Consider the following 14,034-nt stretch of genomic DNA (forward strand, 5'->3'; position numbering starts at 1 on the left):
ACTTGATGAAAGACTCACTTTAGAGCCTCAAGTGATTGCGGTGGTATCGAAAACTATGTTCGTTATCAGAATGTTGAGGAAAGTGCTGCCTTCTTTGGCCTGGGAAAGCAGACAAATTGTGGTCACGGCCCTTGTAATGGCAAGACTGGACTACTGCAATGGGCTCTATTTAGATGTTCAACAAAGATCTTTGAATAAATTTCAGATGTTACAGAATGCTGCAGTGAGACTGCTTTCAGGAATGTCAAGATTTTCCTCGGTTTCCAATGATATTAAAAAATTACATTGGCTTCCAGTCAAAAGTCGAGGACGCTTCAAGGCTCTTTGCCTGGTTTTTAAGGCCATCCATGGCATAGGCCCAGATTACCACAGACTTCAATGGTATATTCCCGAAAGAACACTGCGGTCAAAAGGAGCCAAGCTGGTTTTGATGCCGCGCATAAACAAAGCCCGATGGGGTGGCAAAAGCTTTATTTATGGTGCAGCAAAAGCCTGGAACGATTTTCCATTCGATTTAAGAAATACGATTAATCTCTTGTCCTTTCGGAAAGGACTAAAAACGTTGCTTTTCTCACAATGAGCAGGTCTTTTATTTTTCGTCTTTTTCCGCTAGCAGTCTCAGAGGATATAGATAGTGCCAGGACACCTCCGGGTATTTGCTGCGCTTTACAAATGTCATTATCATTATCATTATCAAGAGATCTGTGTTAAATCCATCATTCTTTTGCTCACCATGCCGCCCCAGTTTAGACGTGGTCATATGCAAATCAGTCTTGACCCTGTACCTCATGGGAACAGTCCAGCCCGAACTGCCAAGCCAGGTCCTCCCTGGACCTGAAACAAGCATCCTAGGTCTGGTTTCGGGGTTTGACCCCTCTTGATCCAGGATAGCTTGATTCTAGAGGCACAGTGAGCCTAGGACCCACGCCTAGGCATACCTGGCGCACTTAGAGCGATAAAGCAAAAGACAGACAATTGATGGACGGAATGCAGCACAAATCAAAACATTCACCCCTAGTCAAGAGATCTGGGTTAAATCCTTCATTCTTTTGCTCACCATGCCACCCCAGTTTAGACCTGGCCATATGCAAATCAGTCTTGACCCTGTGCCTCATGCCACCCCAGTTTAGACCTGGCCATATGCAAATCAGTCTTGACACTGTGCCTCATGGGAACAGTCCAGTCCGAACTGCCAAGCCAGGTCCTCCCTGGACCAGAAACAAGCATCCTAGGACCGGTTCTACCATGGAAGATCTTCTTTCAGGCAATAAAATTAATTGTGAAAATGACCTGTGTCTTTTTTAGCACTGTACAGGTGCAGTATATTTGACATAACGATTATGGGACAAAGTTGAAAAAGAAAAGCAAATTGCATCTGTATGTCTCTTTTCACTGATACACTACGTCTTCATCTTATAACCTGCTCTCAAACCAGTTAAATGTTTCTGTAGAAGGTGTAATGATTTCAGCTGTGAACTGCAGCAATGCAAAATAACCTGACCCTACTACATATTTTTTCAAACTGAATAAAGTTTGTAGGTCAGTCGAAAGGCATGTTTAAAGTAGACCTGGACAAAGTTTTAAATATGCCTTTGAAATGTATCAAATAACTGACCTTTGCACTACACAGAATTTGTAAAATGTGTTGACCTTTAATAGTTAGACTATTTTGCCAAGAAACATTCTCTGCTTGAAATAGCCTTCTTGCAGTCTTTTGAGACTTTTTCATTTGAGGTGTGCGGTCACTTAATAAAATGACACAACACACAGCATTTCACTATAAAAGCAAAATATAATTACATTTTTCCAGATTTTTATGGAATGTTTTTAAATTTCACTAGAAAATATTGCACAATTTGGCACAACCCTATTTAAGATAGCATACATTTCCAAGTCTAACTTGCAGACAACCTTAAATGAGCCGGTAAACCAAGCACAGGAGAGTAGCATACCCTCTGCAGACATACATGGTCAACCCACATTTCCATACTCAAAATCTTATCTTTTTGCAGTCAGTAACATTTGTATCAGCTGGGCATAATGGCTTTTCTTTCATTTGCAAAAATTATAAGTGCAGGGGACAAATGTTTTTCCTAGAATTTGCAACCTCACCTTAGTCCAATATTTTACCTATTAATCTGGTCACTTTTGTGGTACAGCAAGCTAGAAACTATAGTCAGGCCAGTGCTCCACAATACCAGAACCCTTCAATGCAAGGTCCTAAGAAAGTCTTTTTCAGGCTGGCAAAAAGCTTCAATATGGGCAAACCTGATTGTCTTGCCTGCCAAAAGCATGTCCTCCCTAAGAAAGCATCAGCACCTTGTCCCGGTCCTCCCAAGGTCAAAATAAATGACTCAGGCCTTACAAACAGTTTGGCGGATGAGATACTCTGTAAAAATTTGGAGGATAACCCATCCACTGATTTGCAATTGCCATAGGCTGTAATCACTTGCAAAATGACAGATAAGACATCCAGTATGTTTTTGATGGGCTATTTCATCTACCAAACTCTAAATCTGACCCTAAATCCCACTTTTCTTCATCTGCTATGAAAATGACTCCTGGTCACTTCTACAGCCCAGCCCTCAGTTCTTTAAAGCAGACATCTAGGCACCAGGACTCTCTCCTGCCAGGGCTTCTACAGGATCCAATCCACAGTGGTCAGCGGGTCCTTATAGGAGTAAGGAATCTGTCTGCTTTTTGTGTCCATGTAGCAGAAGCCCAACTACTTGATACTTGGAGAGCAGTTCCAATCCCTGAGGGCCAGCAGGAGTTTTCTCCCCAGGTCAAGGAAGGTTCTAATCCTAATCCTGGCTATTTTCTTGCGGAATGTCCCCCTCCAACTTCAACACGTCCCCTCTCGGTTTACTGCAATCCTTCCCAGAGGCCCTTAGACACAAATTGATCCTAGCCTTCATCCACCTGCGAGGGCTTTGGCTCGCTATCTTGCCTGTCAGTGCCAGAACTGATGTTTCCTCCTACTCAGTACACAGGCAGAAAATCTTGGGTGGCTCTGGGAATTATTGGATTCAGTTTCTGAAAACCCACTTTTACATATCTACTTCAAAGGAACAGATGCAGAAACAGTCCTTTCTACTCTAATGTGGTCATTTCAAAATTCAAGATGACTAATCCCTCTTAAAAAGCTACTGTCAATGACACTTGTACCTTCTTCAAGTTAGAGGGCGAGCCATTGCCTTCCAGGAGCAGTGCCATTACCAAGTAAGAAAGTAATTTAATTTAATCCTCTGAAGCAAAGTTGTGAGGCAAACCAGTTATAAACCAGGTTACTCTCAGGCAGCACAAATTACTCTTTTCTAAGATGTTTTTCCTTTGAATTTATTAAAGATTTACTTTTACCACTGAATTAACATTAACACTAGGGGCCCCATTACGATGCGGGTCGGACGAGCGTCTGACCGGCAACGTGTCAGAAACGGGACCGTCCAACAAGGAGTCGGAAGGTTCCATTTCCCTAATTAGGATGCGACCGCCTCCTAGTGTATCTTTTCTATTGCGGCTTGTGCTGGGGGCTGCAGCAAAAGCCGCCAAAGGAAATATGCACTTTTTAAACATCCATGCACAGTGTGGCACCATGATGCATGGAAACAGGCCTCATAGTGGGGCTGCGGGGACAGGGGCCCTGCTAGGGCCCCCAAATTCTGTGTCCGGCAGCCTTTCTATTGCGGTCAGACTGCCATAGAAAGGCTGTGGGAAACATGCATTGTAATTCCCAAGGTGGTGCCTGAGCAGGCACCGCCTCCATTCTGGGGATTACGATCCACCCTCCGCCCGGCGTTCTTCTTGAGCCTGTCAGAAGCAGAGTGGATACCCCCTGCAGGCATCAGTCAGACTGCCTTTATCATAATAAGGCGGTCGGACCGATGCCTCAGATGTTGGGCGGAACGCCACCAATGAGCTGTCGTATGACCTTCCACCTGACATTATAATAGGGCCCTTAGTGAAAAATTCTTTTGAAAGACCTCTCTATCTTTTTCCCATGCCTAGATTGGTGAAGTGGATTTTATTCATCAATAGACCTTTTCCTGCTAAATGCAGCTTTGCTCACATTGTAAAAGCAGCATTTTGTAATTATACATTGTGAGGGCATACTTTCCCCAATATCTAGTATGCCCCATTTCTATATATTAGGTGCCTAAGCCATACATTTCAGATAATGTAGCTCCTGTATAAAAATATGTTTTTCTAGATGGTAGAACTGTGTGTCTCTGCAGTACTTTTTAAACTTTAGGCCAGCTAGAGCACAGCTGTGCTCTCTGGAGCCATATATTTGTGCCATATATGTGGAAGGCGTAAATACACACAGCAACCAACAATTGACATTTTTAACTTCTACATAGCTAGTACATTTTCTGTGTCATCTGCCATGGCTTTATTGGAATGTTAAAATATACCCTTAAAACTTGAAAGTTACTGGAAAGTTAACAGAAACAAATGGGTGAAATAAATTTTACCATAAAGTGTTATTGACAGAGTATACATATGGTAGCGTAATGCAAAGTCATAACACCTGAAAAAATAAGGTCCTCAAAAGATGAAAAAAACCTGGGTTACTACAGACAAAGCATGGAGCACAAGGACAGGCTGGATTTGGCAGATGCTTGCCATTTCTTTCAAACTTTATAGTCTGAGGTTTCTGGGGCCCGATTCACAGAACTAACTTAAGACAAAATCCTAAACTTACTACTCATGGTATTCACAGAATGCACTTACGACTGTCCTAAGTTTACGTCCGCACACAGGCCGGAATTTCGGCACCCGGAGTGTAAGCGGAAGTTCCACCATCGGGCCGGAATCTCCACTTCCGGGCTGGAATACCCACAATCTGGTTTCACTCCGGGTGCGGAGCTTACACTCCAGGTGCGGAAATTCCGGCCCGAGTGCGGACGTAAACTTAGGACCTTTGATCACTGTTGTTAAGGTCCAGTTTTTGTCTGCAAAATGCAATGCAAGAAAGTTTTGCTGCTACATTGTGTGAATCAAATAAGTGGTAGAACTATTCTGTTTAATGAATTTATCACTTCCTGATGCTTGGACTACTAAGGCAAAATGCATTGGCTTCAAAACTGAAAGATATGTTTGCTTCCTAAACCTCATTCGATGAAAATATCGAGTGTGTTAGTCCGAAAACATTGGTAATGTAACTCTTCAATCATTTAAACCACAGTGAGCCCAGCCTAACCTTTTTGAGACTGTTGGACTTGGCCCTTCTGGCAGGTTCACCCCTGAACTTTTTTTGCTTTTATTGATGACATGGTGTAGTGATTTTGGGGTTTCTGCGCACTTTACCGCTGTGTCCCAGGGTAAAGTGCGTGCGTGTGTTGAGGTTGGCCTGCCCTCCCATAGGAATGCATGGGGGAATGTATGTGTCCTGGTAGTTCCTGATGCGTGGGGTGTGCAGGCCCCGAGTTTGGTATGTGCGGACTCGTGGGATTGAATGCTGCGCGATGATGTGTGCGGCGTGCATGTACCTAGTGTGGAAGTGCCACTTCTAGAAGTGGGCACTTCTGTGTGCAGTATGAAATGTGTGCCTTGTCTGGCGATTGGCTGGTTGAGGTCAGGTGATGGGCTAGGGAATCCCCAGAGTCAGGATGAGTCACCCAGTGGTGAATGGGGAGATCAGCAGCTAGATGGGTGGGAGGAGTACACCTGGATCCTGAATAGGGCTGGGTTTTCCCCACACAATGCTGGCTCCGCCCCCTGTGGTGCGACTGATGACCCTGGCCTGCTCTCTGAATAGGGAGAGGGGCTGAGCAAAACAAAGTGCTCAGGAACCAGTTGTATCTGGTTCGCCCCTTCCCTGCACCTTTGAGACAAAGGGATTTGGTGTATAAAAAGGGGCTGTGTCCCCTTACAAAATGTTCTTGTTCTGGACTTGAATCTACCAGGGGCGTGCTGCTGCTGGGGCTCAGGGGAAGGCTTGCCTCCCTGGGGCATGCCCTGCCCCTGTTTGGCTGGAGGACCTTTCTTTGCTGGGAGCTTTTCTGCTCCATTTCTTTATGCCCAGGACTTCTTGGGACCCTTCTGCCTTTGCTGGGGGCTGTTCTGTCCCCCTGATACCTCCAGGACTTTTAGGACCTTTTGCTTTTCTTGAGATCACTTCTGACAAGGAAACCTGTACCAAGGACAAGAAGCCTGCTGATCTAAGGACTTGCCTCCCCTTTCTGCCAGAGTGCTGTTTTGCTGTGGAGGAACCTGAAAGCTGCTTCTTTATTTTTGCCAAGGAACAAGGAGAGAGGAACTTGGTGTGTACTCTCTACAACTTGCTAAGAAAATCTCCAAGGGCTGGAAGAGTGCCAGTCTCCTGTTGAAGTCACAGGGCCAAAGGACTTCACCATCTACTGAATTGCTGAATTGCTGGAAAGTGTTGTTTCCAGTACACAAGGGAAAATCTGCAGTCTCGACGCCGCCGACGCCGCCGACGCCGCCGAATCCAGCTCGACATCGTGAGTAACGGCTCCAGTGTCCCGAGCCTTCGACGCCGGCCGCCGGGCCCGATCGACGCCAGCAGCATCGCCAGTGAGCAGTGGGTATCGGCCCCAGTTCCAAGTGACCCCGTCTTGACGCCGGTATCAACGCCAGTGAGCAGTGGGTATCGGCCCCGGCTCCAAGTGACCCCGTCTCGACGCCGCTGCTGATCGCATCGACTCGACGCCCTTCTCGACGCCGTGAGCACTGCTCCGGCCCGACATCTCTCGACGTCACTGCATATCGACCCGACTCCGTGGCACGATCGACGCCGACCTCGACGCCGACCTCTCGACGCCGTGGACCATCGTTTCTTCATTTTCCAAAGGTACTGTGTTTATGGGGTCTGTTGTAACTCCAGGCTCGACGTAGCGCTCCTCGCGGTCGACGCCGAACTTTGGGAATATCGTAGACTCGACGTCGTGTGACTCCCGTGGGGGTCACATTGTTGCCAAAGAACTGTGTTCCAGAAGAATATCTAAATTGGTTGCTAAAGGACTATTTCCTAAAGAAGGAACTTTTCCTGATCATTGTTACTTAGGCGCTTTTGCGCCTGTGCATTGCTGTGATGCTTGATGCCCTCCTAATATGATTTATACCATGCTTTGTGTACCCCTCTAGATGTATTTTTATCCCTAGGAGGTTGTGTTACCTAGCATAGTGGTACTGGTTCCCTGCGTGACATTCTCCTAAGGTGGTTAGGGTTGCGTAGGTGGTACTTACCTGTTACCAGTGGTTACTGATTGTGCGCTACGTCTTTTAATTGGTGCTACAGTGATTATATGTGCTATGTTCTCAAAGTATTATTTCTACCAAGTGCTAATTCCTACAAAGTACTAGTTCTACAAAACGTGCTATGTCCAAAAAGTGCTTATTCCTGACAGTGGTCCAGGTGGCCCTGTCTTGTACATATCCCTTGTAAATTCTACCCGTACCAGTGGCACTTTGTAAAGTATATATTTATTATCTAATATGTTTTGCTATAATACAAAGGCTATTTTTATAGAATACCTTGTGTGGAGTTTCCTTTGTGGTGGGCCTTGGGTGTTGTTGCTGGGTGCGCGCGCAAACGCTTTACACATCGCCTCAGAGATAAGCCTGACTGCTCGTGCCAAGCTACCAAGGGGGTGAGCAGGGGTTATCTTTGGCGTGTAACTTCCTTGCCCTGACTAGAGTGGTGGTTTCTGCCTGGCTTTGGCGCAAGCCTCAGCCAACCAGAAATCCCATTTCTAACAGAGACCATGCTCAGGACTTTTCTGTTTGATGCCATTTCATGACCTTGGCAGCAAGCTGAAACAGTGCTTGGCACCTGGGGCATAACAAATGCCTGTGGAACTCCTGCAGTGGAAAGTAGGGTGTACAAAACCTTCAAGGGGCACCCTTTTAACTTAAGGCTATGGGTATCTGTGAAACTGGGAGTCTCAGGGGCCAGTCACCGCATTCTGCAGGGGGGATGTCTATCATGTTTCGATTCGCCACTGCTTGGTGCAAACACCTTTTCTGCCAAATTATGCAAGAAGGTTTTAGGAAGGTGGCAATGACTGAGAAGATGAGACTTGCATACATTTTTGTGTGGAACTTTGATATGGTGGTGATGTGCACTGTTGTTTTTTATGCTGCTCTGTTTTTGGACTAAATTGCAATGTTTTGTTGTACTGTGGTTATTGGGTTGCAATCTAATTTGAACTTTTTGTTGTATTTTATCCTATTATGTTTTAATTATATTCTTACATTGCTTTGTGTATAATAGTGTGTTATGTTCTGTAGTTTTCATTAGGTATGTCACTATAGCAAATTTGCCTTTTCTGCATGGTCACCCCAGATTTTTCACCTTTTTCTGGACCTAGCTTTTGCAGGCTTGAACACTGCTAAACAGTAGTAAAATGCCCCTATGTCCCCTCTAAAATATGTGGTGTACATTTGATCTCCTTATTTGGCAAAATTTAACTTCCCTAAAAATCCATTGTAAATGGTATATAACGTGCACCCATGGCAAGGAAATTTAAAAGACATATATGGGCTGCAGTGTATATTTACACCACCATCCTAGGTAACAAAAAAATATTTCCTCCAGGACTATCACTTTGCTCTGGCTACACTGCAGTTTTAACACAATGCAGTGACACGCGGCAGGTAAAACTGACTTGCCATGTAGAAAGATTTTTTTATATATATGCATGTTACTTTGTAAACCCACAGGGCACAATCCTAATATATAGTAATAAAGCACACTACTTTTTGGGGTTAGTGTGCTCTCAAAGTAAAATAAAATCCAAAAGCTATTTCGCTCTGTAGACCTGGCTAGACTTAATATGCATGGGTGGGAGTACAATGTTTTTCCCACCTCTGCCTAGGAAAGGTCTAGAAAATTGCTTCAAAGTTGTTTCTTGATAATTTTTCAAATTGGACGTAATGGTTACATCAGAATTTTGATAACTTTTGCAGAAAATTTACTTTGTAATAAAGCACTTTACGTTGACTTAGCCAAAACTGGCTTCAAACCAGTTCTATTAACAACAAATGGTTCTATGGGGGTCAAACAATTACTTTGTGATACTGAAAAATTTCAGTACACATAACTCTTGAACACGTAAAAGGACATATAAAATATGTTATTCATGAAAACAGTACTGTTTACTTTGTATTTTCAATATATTCAGAAAAGAGGTCATAAATTACCAAAACAAACAGGAAAGGCTATCCGAAAAGGTAATCAATTAAACAGCGCATGTGAGCGTGATTAAAGTGACATAGTGAGTGTGGTGACAAAGTGATAATATTTGTGTATTAAACACAAATGTGACAAAATACTGTACATGTATTTACAATAAAAACTTTTTGAAAAGCTCCAATTTCAAATTTGGTAAACAATGTCCCTAACTCGATAATTGAATTATACAGATTTGCCTGCTAGCACACCTGTTGGAGCACGAACAGACAAACAACCATCGACGTTTCGACCCTGACAAAAAACATAATTTAAAGGATGTCAAAGACGGGTCTTCTGCAGGACAGGATGAGGAGCTGGACACCCTGCAGAAAAAATTCTGCATGAGTGTGTGTTCATAATGTTAGTGGAAACATGCCATTATGTGGACTATGTGTGATCCACTTACCGGGTCTTCGAAAATTGAAAAAAACAAATGGGACAAGCCCATGGGGCCTTGGAAAGGTTACGTCAGAGGTGTATTCCAACTAGACGTCAGGAATCTACAATAATGGAGGGAGATTGATGTTAATGGTGTCAATTCCTCCCTTGGTGCATTTGAACAGAGATGCATAGGTGGATCAAACATACCTGATATGGAGATTGATTCATTAATTCAGCGCGTTTGTGACAATTGCAATTAGTAGATTGGACTGTTGTAGAACATCAAACTGTACTGGGCATCAAACTGTAAGAGGACAAAATGCATTCTAAGTATGTGGTTTTTTACAAAAAATCTACATTTGCAGAGCAAAAATCGAACTAAGATCAAAGTGTACTTGGATGGCCGTTCGTGGTTTGTGGAGACACGTCTGAAAGTGGCAATTAATGCCATGTGAGGCACATCTACTTAGATTTCAGGGCGTCAACTTTGCATTGTAGGATAAGAAAAAAAAGAAAGAAAGAAACCCGATCTCAGTTAAGGAGTCAGAAAGGGGGCATGGAAATTCAGCCAAGTAAATGTACTTGTTCGCGCCTACCTGTTGAAATCCGGTCCGACAGCAGGATTCGGTGATCTGTGCCGAAAACCACGGAGACGCTCGTGGCTTAACTTATGCTTTTTGTCAGGGTCGAAACGTTGACGGTTGTTTGTCCTTTCATGCTCCAACAGGCCCGCTAGCACACAAATCCATATAATTCAATTATCGAGTTAGCGACATTGTTTAACAAATTTGGAATTGGAGCTTTTCAAAAAGTTTTTATTGTAAATACATGTACAGTATTTTGGCACATTTGTGTTTAATACACAAATATTGTCACTTTGTCACCACACTAACTATGTCACTTTAATCACGCTCACATGCGCCGTTTTGTTGATTCAATTTTCGGACAGCCTTTCCTGTTTGTTTTGGTAATTTTTTACCTCTTTTCCGAATAAATTGAAAACACAAAGTAAAATAGTACCGTTTTCATGAGTAACATATTTTCATTTTCCTTTTACGTGTGTTCAAGAGTTATGTATACTCAAATTGTTCAATATTACAAAGTAATTGTTTGACCCCACAGAACCATTTGTTGTTAATATTCCTGCGGTCCAAGTTCTGAGTGATATTGGGTTACCTCGTTGCTTTATACATTAAAACCAGTTCTAACACTCATCACACCACCAGAGAGGAATGGATATCATTGTCTGAGAGAGTTCACAACTCTGACACAACTCGATGGCCTCTGGGCACAGAAAAGGACAATTGGCATTAGCTGCTGACCACATAGCAAGGATTAGCTATATGAGAGTAGAAAGGAAGAGCGGGGGAACAAAGAGCTCCTTTAGAACTACCTCTTCTGAATTGGAGATGCTAGGGAGGGTGTAGGAAATGAGTTCAGTCAATTTAATCGCCTCTATTTTTCACTTTTTGACTATCTGGCTTGGGACCTTTACTGTGATGGAGTCTCGCCACCTGAGTCTATCTTACGGTAAATGCTGTGGAAATAAAGTAAGAGTGCTAATCTTCAGTGTCCGCTTTTAAAATACTGCTGCTGTTGCGCAGCTAGAGTAAGTGGAATCTGGGCTGGTTACACTCAAACACATGTGAGTTCTGAGCGTGTGAGACTGCAGTCTAGCTGGCATAACCTGTGCCGCAGCACATTTTTACTCTAAGTAGGCCTAGAGATACTGGTCAGATATCAATCCTAGGGGAAAAATTTACCCAAGTGCACATCCAATTCACTTTTGTGATAGCTGCACTCCTTATGACACTTAGAAAACTGTAATAATTCCTTGCCTCGGCTCATAATCAGACTCCAGGCCTCCCCCCCCCCTACTGGCCTGGGCAAGCCTGAGCTCACAGAACGAAAGAGGAAGGCCAAACCTCTCGAGACAAACAAAAGATATTCTCGCTTTTGACATTTTAGTAGGAACAATACAGGTAGCTTTGTCAGTTGGAGAAGGTCTTTCTATAGACCACTACAAGTCTCCCAGAAAAGCTGTGCAGGAGGGTTGGGACAGGGGTAGAGTGATGATGTGACACCCCAGGATTGGCCAGAATTGCCTACCTTCCAGAACTGTCCACACCCACTTAAGAACCTCTGCACAAGAGAAAGAGAATTGACAACTCACTGAACTTCGGAGCAACAATGCTGGAGGAATGCTCAGCTGGCAGGAGAAGCCACCTGACTCCACTGCAAGAATGGACATAAGGACTTTAGGACTTCAGATGGCACCCAGTGAATCAAAATGTTTCTCCAGGGTCAGCGATGCTGACATCCTTATACCCGCTAAGAGACAGTGGCTGAATGGGCATGCATGAGGGGCTAGAAGGTCCCCATGGATCATTTGTGGACTGATCCTGGAGCTGGGGGGTGGTCACAGACTCTGCTGCTGAAACACAGGTGCCCTGTAGGTCATAGCCATGGGGCCTGGGGATAAGGACAGAGAGGGTACTCTGCTGGTGGTCTGCAAAGGGGGCCTGCAGCGGAAGCTCCCAGGCAAAGGGGGGTGCCATGAGTCCAGATATTGAACTAGCTGCAGGAATAAAAAAATAATTTAGAGGCCAGGAGGCATGAAGAGAATTCTTCTGGTGGCCTAAGGAGCACAAGGAGCACAACACCAAAATGGTGCTAATCGGTCCTATAGAGCCTGAGAAAACAGCTCAGAAATGCTGTTATCCAGTCAGCAAACAGAATATAGCACTCTGCTGCAAATTTCAGAGCTACCACCGATTGCGTTGCCGCAAACAAAATCAATTCCCTTTCCAGGGCCTCTCCATTGTGCATCTACGCTGCAGCTGACACAGTACACAAGAGAAACCTCTGCAACAATTGTGGGTATGAGTCCCTGGGAGCTCCCATCTCCTGGGGGACCATGGAACAGAGGATCAAAACCAGGAGGTTACCGGGGGAAACTGAAGCCACTGGAGAGCTATGGATGCTTCTCCCACCCTGTACCCGAAGGTGGTTGTGCACACACATCAGCTGTTCCCTGGTTGTGCTCCACACTCCAATGTCAGCTTCCTAGAAACTGAGTACTGGTTTGGGGAGCCATCAGGGGCCACAAAGGTATTGAGGCTCTCCCCCCACCACCCACAATTATTGCAGCACTGGGTGCATGAGTGAGCAGCAGAACCCGGTTTTATAAAATTACAAGGATGCGGCATGAAGCCGCAAGGGAAGGGGGCGTGGCTTGGCGCGCGAACAAGATGGCCGCAAGCTAGAGGAGCTCCGGCGCATCGGTGCCTGCATCCTGTAAAATATCCTGTCAGGGACCCCCATAGAGGCCGAAAATGGTGGCGGAGACGGCCCGCTCACCCCCCACTGCAGCGGTCTGCTGAGCGGAGCGCGGCGTTGCTGGGCGGCGGCTCGGGATCGAGTGTGAAGGGAGACTGGCGGCTGGTGAGGGGCGCTGGAGCCCTGCTGCCGGCCGCACACGCTACTGTGCGCCGCGGCTTGCCACGTGACCCCTAGGCCGTGACCGTCGGAGCGCTGGATGAGGCGGCCTGGTGACAAGGCGGAGCTTGGGCCTCGGGAGCACACTGAGGGCATATTGGAGGTCCGTGCTGGGAGCACACGCAGAGGAGCGGCGCCGTTCGGCAGGTCAGTGGCCGGAGGTGCGGACGCAGGAAGCGACTGATTCCCGCATGAGGGGCCTCTTGCCTGGCCGTCGCTTGGACAGAACGCGTCCGGAGCCTTAGCGGCGGTGGGCCCTGTGATCTGGGACCCGGTGGGGCCCGGCAGCTCGGAGAAGGAGGCGGAGGGGGCGCGCCCCCCTGCAGCGGTGGTCGCGGGGCTGCCCCGGAGCAGAGACAGCGGACGGAGGAGGCGGCACGACCCCGGTGGGACCTGCAGATTGGGAGCCTCGGCCCTTGAGGAGGTGGAAGGTGAGGGGTCACGACGCCCGACGCTTGGCGCACTGCGAGACACCCTCTGACGGTGGGCATTATCTGGCTCCCAACGTTGTGGCACCTGGCCTGTGACGGCGACCGCTGAGCCAGGACGGGAGGCCGCCTGGAGTGCGGTGGGGCCCTGACACAGCGGCTGGTTCTGAAGAGGAGGGGCCTGCTGCGGCTAGACCGGGCCCATCTACTGGCGGACTGGACTGCGGGCGGATGCCCACTACACAACAGTTGGTTATGGGCCGGCTGCGCAATGCCCAGAAAGACGGCCGGGCCCCGGTGACAGGACTGGGCCCTGCCGCGGCGCCTGGAGACCCCGAGGCGGCCCCGCCCACTGCTCTACTAGCCGCCAAGCTGGACTCGGTACTGGCGGCTGTGGAGCGGATCGGCTCCTCGCTTGAACAGACTAGGTCGTCGCTGGAAGCCCGCATCGACAAGGTCACGGTCAACTTCACGCTGCTCCACGCGGACCACCGCAAGTTGGCAGACAAGGTAGAGCAGCAGGAGCAA

This window comes from Triturus cristatus, chromosome 4_1, assembly GCF_964204655.1.
Source record: "Triturus cristatus chromosome 4_1, aTriCri1.1, whole genome shotgun sequence".
Classification (NCBI taxonomy): domain Eukaryota; kingdom Metazoa; phylum Chordata; class Amphibia; order Caudata; family Salamandridae; genus Triturus; species Triturus cristatus.